This window comes from Ylistrum balloti, unplaced genomic scaffold (assembly GCF_031769215.1).
Source record: "Ylistrum balloti isolate Yb309-2 unplaced genomic scaffold, AGI_CSIRO_Ybal_v1 Utg369730, whole genome shotgun sequence".
NCBI lineage: Eukaryota > Metazoa > Mollusca > Bivalvia > Pectinida > Pectinidae > Ylistrum > Ylistrum balloti.
In genome coordinates, this window is record NW_026781945.1 from 2,310,362 (window position 1) to 2,322,368 (window position 12,007).

The window sequence follows — 12,007 nt, forward strand, 5'->3', positions numbered from 1 at the left end:
AAACTCTATAAAAACATATTAATCCTATTTGACAATAAAAACATTTGACAATTTCAGAAGTTGGCTGAAACTATACCTAAAGAAAACCAAAAAAAAAAGAAAAAAAAGAAAATCAATCAAGAAAATGGAAACAAATTGATTTGTTCAAATTCAAAACAACGCTTCGAATCAAATGTTTTTTTGTTTTTTTTTAAATATGTGTTGTTAAGACAGGTTCTGGAATTCCTCAGAAAGAATTAGACCATTATTCACAAGGAGTGATGCACGTAGCATACCATTACTGCAGCTGCAATTTTGCTGCAGCGCAAGTGCAGCATTTCTGCAATTTGTTTTCCATGGTAACTTGTTTCCAAAGAAACAAAAACTTTTCCCTATTACATAAGACTGTAAACAGCGCACTCTGACATACACAAATCATGACAAACTTGTCACATAAATTCGACTTTCTAACTCACAAAATTTGTACTGAAGGGAAGAGATGTATTTGTTTTAAAACCTGACTATGTGGAGAAACTGCACCCAGAATTTGCATACTGCAGTGACATATTAAACTGTGTAGTGTAAGGCAGGCCGATACCAACAACGTAATCACATTTGTATTTAAATTTTCTAGGATGCATGAGCAACTAGCAGCAGCAGCAGCAGCAGGCCAAGACTCCTCATTATATAACCTGAAATATATCTTTTCTAAAGATTTCATGGGAAGTCAATACAACCATTCAAGGAAATAGATGAACCCACCATGGTAATCAGGGACTTTAAATGAGGCAAATCAATTGGGAATAAAAAACTGTTGAATTACACTGTAAAGACACAGCAAGGTTTATGTGAGAAGAACTAGTCATATGGCAACTGAAAACTACTTGATTATGAGTACATATGCATGTATGTGCATGAACGCTCCGTAAGTACGCATGAAGTTCCGCAAGTTACTTAGAGAGATGGAGCATGCAACCTTGAGTAAATATTCCTCCTACTTAACAGCTTCTTCCTGATCTCCATTTTCTTATTTTTAATAAAAGATAACCAGTTCTATAAAACTTGTCATGGAGTGTACTCAATCATTACTAAGCAAGAATAAGATACCAAATAATCACTCAATGTGGTAATGCAAATCAGCATTGGAAATTATGTTTGGAATATTATGTATAGAACATCCCAAATATCAAATTGTTTCCTGTGAATTACAAAATCGAAATTTTGATGGTTGAAAAAAAAAAATTTAATAGAAAATTTTCAACTGAAGTATGTTTGCCATCATCATGATTTTAACAAGAGAAGAAGTTTATTTCTTAATATTAGTACTGATTATATAATCCACCTGTTATCAAGTGGATATAATCCACCTGTTATCGAGGGAATTCACCAGTAGTGTAATATACCTGTAAGTGTTTTCATTGTCTGTGCCAGAAAGAAATTGAAAATGAAGCAACAGAATGGCTTTTTCCTGTTGATTTTGTCCTCCACATTTTTACTTTAAAATCTGTTAAAATTAACTTTCGTGAGTTAAGTGATCAAAAGTATCTTTTATTTGTTTTAAGTTCATGAAACAATTTATGAAACTCTTCTCCAAGGAAAAAAAGAAATTCTAGGACTTGTAACAAGGATATCACACGAAATGAAAACTCATTAAAGATACATCTTTTACATCTATAAGTTTGCCATGTTTTTTTTTTTCAAAAAATCTCCTTAATGAATTATTTGTAATCAACTGTCCAATGATTTTTGAGATGTTAGTTAAATGAAAAACTTAATTGTTTTTGGCACCAAAATAAAGACATTGGCCAGATTTTACATGATCCATAGTCTTGCCCACTTAGTTTACGGTGTAGACTTTAGTGCATTAGGGGTGTTTTAAAGCTGATTGATTCAAAACAACAGTTTCTCTTGGAATGGAAGTCCTTTTTGATGCTAACACTAAATTATGGGGGTTGGGGGCTTTAAAATTGTTTTTGAGAAGTTTCTTTAAATTAAAATGGCAGCACATACATGGTTCACAATTTACTATGTAGTCCTAAAGGTTTGGATCTATCCTTGTAGCAACTTCTAGCAGGCAAAAATATTGTTGATTTTAGAAACTTCTCTATTGTTTTTAAAACTTATCTTTAACTAAAATCAACTCTAAAAAATGTGACAGGAAAAAATTTCTCTTTGTCTGGAACAATGACCACGAATATCTGAAAACATTCCTAAAATGTCTAACGGTTTAACCAACATAGCTTTTTGGTGGAAAAAAATATCTTAATTTCTCCTTATACCAAGAATTATATAACTTATTCGTCATAGCCATATATGAATTGAAAAATATCTATTTTAATTAATGAAATAATTTTAAACTAAAGTGTTAACAAGAACTGCCACAGATGGAGACTGATAATACAAGGAGGAACGGCAGAAATATAATTAATTTGTAAGGAAGGTCATCTTTAAAATGCAATTGTGTCATAGGGTTGTAAAAAATGCACATGCAATCAAGGTCATTCTATTTCTGACAAAGGTCAATTCCCATTTGTGGTGGTAGTAATTGGTGGTACTGGTTGTTAAGGTTCTCCATCCCCAACACTTAGCAACGAGTGTCCCATGCAAACGACATCATGATTAAGTTGTGGGCATGCCTCCTCCACAGTCCATACTCTAGTCTAAAGAAAAGTCCTTACTCTACGGCAGACCAGGCACCAATCTTACTACCAAATATCCCTCAGATAAGATGAAATTTCCAGTTTAATTTGCAAAAATATATTTCTAAACTTATACATTTGATCGTTTTGAATTTATGAATTGGCAATGAATTTCTTGTATTTAAGGTGTAGTCATGAAGTCTGGATAGCAGCTACAGAAGATGACATTTTGCGCATTTGGCGAGGCTGAATGGAAGAAAAAGGGTTGAGCAGTTCAGTCATTTCATCCTTAACTTCTACCTCTAATAACACTTTATCTCCAAAGATTTTTCTGTGTCACATGCTGAATAATCATTACAGTCCAATTTTTAGAAAATATTTATACTTGGAATTAATGAAATGAAATAAATGGTTGTTAGATTAAAGAGCTTACGCTATAATATCTAGAATAAGGACCTTCGTCAAAACTGTACTAACCAAGAAAATTATTGATGAAATAATTCTTAATGTAGTATTGTTAGGACCAAAATTTTTATCAATAAAGAACTCCCTCCATCAAATAGTCTCAGACTTTCTTTTGAATTTTCACAATATCTACCAATTATTTAGATATACTGACAACAGGATAAATGAAAAAGACATGTCTGCATTGTCAAACTCGGGAAGAATACAGAATAACAGAAAACACAAAATCTGATGTGCTGACTTCCCAGAATGCTCATTCATAAAACTGTTCTATTGTTATTGACAACAACAAGAATACAATGAAATACTTCTGCACAAATATTATTTTTATATGAATTCCATGAATGAAATTCTAGTTTTTCAACACCTGACACAAGATAATGAATTACTACTGGTACAAATTTACCTCACAATGACATGTCCTATAACTCATTCGGGCAGTTACAATACCCTTTTTATCGAGATTGAAGTAAATACTTCAACTTGCTTTCAATAAAAGATACAAAGAAATTAAAGCATTTCAATACATATTAGATCGGCTTGGATCCCGCGCTAGATACAAGAGCAGAGAGAGAGCCATGCATTCATGTCACTTTCCATTAACCCTTGCATTTCTGCGAGGCCTATCTAAACAAGTGACCTGCTGCTTATAAATGCACTATTGATCTCTGTTGCGGCTTTGTAAAAATTAATTCCCATCTTTATATAAGCGGTCAACTTGACCCCCAAGACTTTGACCACCTCGACCTTTTGTCACGCGATATTGTTACAACTTCTATTGATGAAACCTGTTACAAGTCAATGATATACTGCTAATCTTTTCGGAGTTTAATTCAAACCCACAAAGCACATAGATTGTCCCTTGTACGGAAACAAATTTCATTTCAATTGGTAGATTTAGAAAATGTCATTCACAAATAAAAGCTTTAGATAAAACGTATTAGTAAAAGAAATGACTTCATTCACCTTGGTAACATTTGCCACCTGGTCTGATAGCAGGACATTTTAAGTAGACACTAAATCTTTGAGCATCTCCTTGGATCAATGTTTTTAAATATCTTTCATGTAAAAGGAAGAAATATCATTTTTGTAAGACAGATTGAAAGATTAACTTTTACATAACTTTTCACAAATCTATTTTGATAAAGGTGGGTAATTTACAGAATCTTCACACATGAATGCTGTCCCTATTTTACAGTATTAAAAATTGATATTAATGTTGAATTTGTAAGTAAGATAATTAAAACCTGTTAAGCTGTCAGTGATCTATTTAACTCAATGATATACAGGATTTACAGACAGGTAGTAAATGTACCACTGGAGTCTGGTCTAATCAGGTAGGGACTCCAACGTGACAGGTTTGAATTAATTTGACGGCTTGTATCATCGGATGGAGGAAATCTATCCATTACCATGATTAGAGACTTATCAATTTGATATTTTACATGAATAATGCATTTCATTAGGGTTTCTGTTCTCAGGTGAGTGTTAAAACACTCAACAAATAAATATACATATATGCTTGTTTATTTATATATGAGCTCCATACCTACTCTAGATAATGAAGAAAACATTAATTTCATTGGTTTTCCCATTACAAAATATACATATTAATCTATATGGTTGATAATGGTACAGAAAGTGCAGTGTTACCCATTAATTTCTGTTAAAAATTCATGAGGAAGACTGACATAATTTATACTACTATACTACACAACACCAATATACAACTAAAACTAGAATTTTTTATTAGAATAAGAGAGCCAACAAAATTTACTTCTCATTAATAAAAAGACTCACAAAATATCAATGATTTATCAACAATTAAATTCAAATACTTCATTTCACACTTAAAAATGTTAGATTTAAAAGAGAATATTGCACTTTGTTGGAGCCAGATATTGAAATAGAGGTATAAATTGTACTTCGCAAGTTGAAACTTTCTAAAATTCTAAAGTGTTTATAAAATCAACTCTTTGGAAACCCATATTGAATTGCAACAATGAAACGAAATGGAAAACTCGATAACAATCAAGGAATTCAATATTTCATTTATGTTTTTGTAATTATTCTGCAGGCTTGGAGCATTGGCAGTGTTCGTGTAACACAAGCTGTAGAGTTTTTACGCCACGGTGCATCTTCCCACTCCTCCACTCCCCTCATCCTTCCACCGCGATTGGCAGCAGTGGTACCAAGTTGGTGTCATCATGCACGGTGCAGCAGGATGCGCTATTGTTCCTAGCTAATGAACACTGCAATTTGCATGACTTAGGATTATGTCACAATGTACATCAGAATTGGGCCCTACGCAGGGGCCCTGCCAGTGATCCTATACCAGGAGAACGCTATACCTTACAATTTTACCATTCAAAACCGTTTTCTAGTGGAGCCATTTTCTTATTAAATTGCTTGGTCTCATGCAATCCGTTTTGGTGTAATGCTGAGTTTTGTATGCTACTCCTACATGTAGGAAGAATATGTTTAACAAGATGTCACGACCAAACAAGTTAAATGATAAAATTTTAAACAATCTACTTGATTGGAATAAGAAGGAAAAAATACCCAGAGCAAAGATAATGCTGCATCTTAATTTGATTTTTGGTGTCCATTATACCCTGAAGGCTTGTAAGAACAAAGCTAATATCAAATTTACTGGCTATGAATTTGTTTCAACTTTAAAGAATCTGTTGGGGAAGGAAAATTAATGTGTACGTTTTGTCACATTCAGCATTTGATTAAGGATCATGTTGTGTCAGATGAGATGTTCCTGTTTAATAGACAGGAGCTGATACTTATTATACTGGCCAAAATAACTGCTTCTTTCAGTAATGTCACCAGAGACCACTTAACCATTATCAAATGGCCGAGGAAGCAAGGGACAAGATAGCATTAAATTTATACGAGAGTGTGCTGGTATACTCTAAAGGCCAATAAGTGGTGGTAAGCACTACAGAGGAAGGCAGGTTCACACCTATGTCAGGTATCAATCACCATGGTTATGATCTGATCTTCGTCCATCATAGCAACAGATCACCCTGAAATATATTATCACCTCGACCCAAGCAAAATTGTCCAAAAACATTATCTTTAGAAAAGGCACTACAAATTCTACAATACTTATTTGTAAACATCATTGAGCACAAAATGTTTACCAAAAGACAATACACAGCAACATTCTTGAGATATATGTATGAAAAAATAAAAAACACACCAAATTTAACATAATAAACAAATTCATTTAAAATAGAAAGGATTTAAAAGAATTTCAATACTTATCTGCAAATTTTAACTTTATTATGACCTGTTATGACAAATTACTTTGCTGAGTCTATGATGCTAATCTTTGAAAGGTTATGAAGGTTAATTAACACAATAGAAACTTATTTAATTTTATAAGTAAAACAAGATCAAAATATTTACTGGGACAATTCACATCAATCTTCAGCTGAGAGTTCGATGTTAACCTTTGACAAGCAGCTTATTCAGTTGAGTATCTGTCATTAATCCAAGATAAGCTTATTCAGTTTGATATTGATCTAACACAAACTTATTCAGCCGAGTGTTTGACGTTTATCAAAAATAAGCTTATTTATGAGAGCATTTGACAGTATTCTAAAACAAGCCTGATCACCAGAACGTTTTATGTGATACTGGAACAAGATTATTCATTCCAGAGTATATGCATATCAAAGGAAATGGGTTAGTCATCCATTTCAATATACAAGAAAATATTCATTTGAGACAAAATAGGACAACAGATGGTCAAAAGCAGCCTTACTATTAAGTGCCAGAGTTGTCTATCTTTAGTTAAAAAAAACCCCTCTTATTCCCATTGACAATGCAAATTTTCCTGGGCTTCCTTTAATATTACACCACATAATCTACAACAGGCAAGAAACATGCAAACATTTTGCATGCCATCCCCATCCAATTTCTCTACATAAGACCTATATTTATTCCTTTGGGATAAGATCTTGGACAGTTTTGGCAATGCATGAGAAACGACATCAAAAATTAATACTGCCCTCCGGCACATGTTAAGACTTTGTAAAATTTGAGTCATGGAAGATCTGCAGTAAGCGCAAGATTAGACTTTATCAAGGTTAACGTTCCAGGCAATACTTCTTTCAATGACTTTTGTACCATTTTCATTTATAAGATGTCGTACATGTTTCTTTATCCAATCTTGAATTTTTTATCAACAGCAGATGTTTTTGTTGCTGTCTTTGGTTTCTGGCAACTTCATTTAGTTTATGGATGAATAAGAAACAAATGACAGTTATTAAATCACATCTTTCACAACATAAAATATTACAGGTCAGCTGAACTGTATTTTAATTTGTACTCTTAATATGACATAGTACATGTGTAAATGTTTCTCTAACATCATCTTATACAGAAAAGTACATCATGACATAACCCCCGTTACTTATAAAAATAAAAAAACCCACACAATCAATGTTTTGTATGACAGTGATTTTCAAAATGGAGTAGTAAAGGGTGAATTTTTCAATTCAGGTGTATCACAAAATATCTCATTATATTGTTTGTGATAGATTTGATAATTAATTTGATATTGAGAAATGACACATTTAAATTCATTTTCTCAGACCTTTTTTCTGGTATTAATAAGATCAAGTTTCAAAATCCATCATGAGAAATAAATACAAATTATTCTCAAGTTGTTTAAAACTTGTAATTGTTCTACGATGTCAATAGCAAGAATTATCAAAAATATCATTTTCCATCAAAACAACTAATTTGAAAATGGTGGAAACTACCACTAGGAAAATATTCTGAAGAATATCTTATTAAAATTTGAAAACATAACTTGAATTGATTTTTTTTTTCTCTCCATTTTAACATTCTAGATTTATTCAAATATAAACATCAGAGTCTTGTACATTTATAGATAACATGCAGAGGACAAAATTTCTGGCTATGTATGAATAAAGACCATTTGCAATGTGAATCATGTTTCAGCTTCCCCAATTAAAAACTAGCTGCAGTAACAAAGAAAAATCAATATTTCATAAACCCAGGCCTCATGAATATAGGGTATTAAATATCTAGAAGTAATCAATAAGTTTTCAATGACAAAGTGTACCTGTTTTATCCTACATGTTGTTACATCTGCACAGGCTTACAATCCTTATCTAGTCGAGTCCCTCCCATCTGCCATCCCAACCAGTGGCGCAGTCGTGCGATAATAGCTGTATTTAATGTTTTGAATGTACCTAGTATTGATAGCAGTGCCCTGGTACACACAATATCTATCAAGGATTTACAGAGGCCCAATCAAATCTCAGTTCAACATTAACGCCTCTGATAATAGCCTGTCCACGATATTTATTCATTACAGTTCCCAGCTTGCTTCCGTTGGTTGGGTGGCTAGGTCAGGTCATAGGAAAGTCATAATAAGTTAGTTTCCATAGTCGAAGAGAACCTAGCGGGGTCAAGGAGCTAGATTGGATTTGTGTAAGAAAAGACGACCATCTGGACCCGAGATTTTGACTCGAGACGACACAACAGTAAAGAAACAAAGATATCAGACTTATCAAGTCTGTCAAAGGGTGAAATCAACAATAGGGAGCTCTCCGCAAATAGGGAGCTCGCCACCCCACTCCATGTACATAGTCTAGGAATCGTTAATTCACGCTCCACTGATTTATGCATGTGTAATTATTTGGCTGATGGGAAGTACACAATACATTGATATAAATCAGAGAGAGGCCCAGCCCAGCTTAATATATAGACCTAGGCAGCATAAGCCAGCATCCCTGTATTGTGACAGGACCGAGAGCACCTGCTCCTGATCAATAATAACATGACTGACCCGCTGACCGGCCTACCCCAATAGCTGCCTGCCTAACTGCCCCAAATCACCTATCATTATAAGCCCTTCTACCCAGGGTATATATGGCACAATGCAAACTAACCGATTTTCATACAAAAACTTTCTTGGGTCACTTCATCCTGCCGTTATCCACAATTTCGATTGATGACACCCACCTAGTAGAGCCAGGGAGTCAATTCATTTACAACACTCGCAATCAATCTTCAACTGGCTACATTCAATATTTCAATATAGGACACATTTTTTTCATAATCAGACTTGTGTCAATATTTGCAGTAAGAAAACTACTTTTTAGCAATTTATACATTGGTATGATTACAAGTAGATTCAATTCCATTCACAAGGGTAACTTCTTCTGTCAATCTTATAAGTTTGCAAGCAACCTTCAATTCTTTTTGTTCAAAACATAGTTCTCTGCTGGTCTAGATGCTTTATATCGCCAATAGGAAAGATAATAAACTTCAGAAAAAAAGCAACAAGATGTCACTTCATTTGAGAAATAAAACTGTCAGGATAAATAGGATTTCTGCATCATATCTTTCATTGCTAGAATAACATTAAAACATATATAACACCCAAATGATTTTCTAATTTCTGCATCTAGCCAAATATTCTGATTATACAATTTCTTTTCCGTTTTCCTCTATGTATAAATAAGGCTAAATTTGATCAATTACCCAAATAATTAACAGTTTTTGTGTTTCAAAGAATGAGTTTTGAGAATAAAATTCCCTGGTATACAATAAATTGTGAAATATCTATGATAAATTTGTATCGAGAGTTTATCTAGGACTTTTGGTTTCTCAAAGACCTCAAACAAGATTGATTTTTTTTTTTTCCTAAATGAAAAAAATGAAACATTCACAGAAATCATTCATGTAATAGTTTACAAGAATGACTAAAATGTGCAGTTTTAGAAGGACTGTTCCAAGGACACTTCATTACATGCCAGGCACCATTCACAAGACTGGTCACAGAAAGAGGGTCTGGTTTGAATAGTATGAAATTCCCACTGGTTATGCTATTCTGATAAAAGACTAACCAACTGCGTTGTGGGAGACATTGCGGAGATAAATAAGCAAAAAACGTAAGTCTTTGAATACGGCAATCAAAGATAGCATGTCAATGTGGCTTTTTATGATGTATAATAAAAGACATGTCACCTCACATAAGTCTTTCACTGGTGTAAAATGAACATCAAATTTTCACAGAATAGAGTTCGGTTAGAGGAATGTGCACAAGATTTGTTATATTCAGAAGGAAAAAAGTGGAGTGGTCACATGTTGTAAGGTACAATGGATTGGTCAGAGGAAGGCATACTAGAATGTTCAGAGGAAGGCATACTAGAATGTTCAGAGGAAGGCATACTAGAATGGTCAGAGGAAGGCATACTAGAATGTTCAGAGGAAGGCATACTAGAATGGTCAGAGGATGGCGTACTGGATTGGTCAGAAGAATAAGGTGCACTGGATTGGTCAAAGGAAGGTGTACTTGTTTAGTCAGAGGAAAGTGTAGTGGATTAGTCAGAGGAATAAGGTGCACTGGATTAGTCAAAGGAAGGTGTACTTGTTTAGTCAGAGGAATAAGGTGCACTAGGTTGGTCAAAGGAAGGTGTACTTGTTTAGTCAGAGGAATAAGGTGCACTGGATTAGTCAAAGGAAGGTGTACTTGTTTAGTCAGAGGAATAAGGTGCACTAGGTTGGTCAAAGGAAGGAGTAGTCTGAGGAATAAACTGGGCTGTTTTTGTCATACAGTAAAAACTAACAGAAATTGCGAGAAAATGAAATGAGCACTTGAATGGTTATAACAGTGTTTGAAACTTGTGCCATTTGTCATATGTCTTATTTGTTTTATGAAAGCAAACGAAAGAAAGCTTGGTCTAAGAAATCTGTTCATAATCAGTATCAAAAATATTACACACGGTTTGTAGATTTTACTTCAATATCATTTTAAAATTGAAAGCAGTGTTTAAAATAGATCCGATATATCTAACATTTGTGATAAATCATAAAGATTTGTGAAAGTTGTATCAATACATTTACTGGAAGTGATGTTACATTCAAATTAACTCGGAACAAAATCGGCAGTCTAATTTCACCACATTTTCTTAATCAAATGTACCTATTATGACACAATAAAAGAATTTATTCCTATTTAATACATATTATCAAACTACTGAATCCCTTAAACGATATTAACTAAAATACATTATACATCATTGAAAATTGGTTTATTACATTAAGTATATAAGTTTATAACTTGGAGATGATATTTTCATATTCATTTTGTTCTGTAACACAATAAAATGATATTAATATCTTCATAAATATTGACTTCTTTTTATTGTCGATAAATTAATTACAATTTTCTGAAAAATGAGGCAATAACTTGAGCAGAATAATAAAACATCGTTAAGAAGTCCTACCTCCTCTGTGCGTCACTGATCACACCAAATTGCTCATGGTTTAACTATCTTTGTAAGACTAATTACTAGTCCTAATCACCAATTTATCTTTAAAGGTAGCATGGGATATTCATATGACAAAATCACTTAGATTATTATTTTCATCAAAGTATGAAAAAGAATGGCAAAATACCCAAGGAGACTTGATGGACAAATAAAAAATATATAGTACCCTTTAAGGAAAAGTGCAAATTAAATCAAATGTCTTTATCAGTTGACTTCAGAAGAAAGGTTAATTGAATACTGAAAAGCTGCTGGGTACAGGAACTACCTATTTGTGTAACAAAATTAGCATTAAGACTAACGTCCCGTGAACTAATTAAGGTGATTAATATGTTAATTGATCACAGAAATTTTCTATAACATAAATTAGTCCGCACAATATTCAACATGTATTAATTTCTGATAGTTTGGAAATTTTATGCATTATTAACTACCTAGAACAATATCAATTATCCTTTCGGAGACAAATCAAAAGCAAACAACAAATTTTCATACTGTCACAACTTGCCATCACTCCCTTTAATTTAATTACCGATCTGTGTTGTTTAGTCACAAATGAACATGGGCACTGCTATTGGTACTTAGTATATCTGCTGGTAT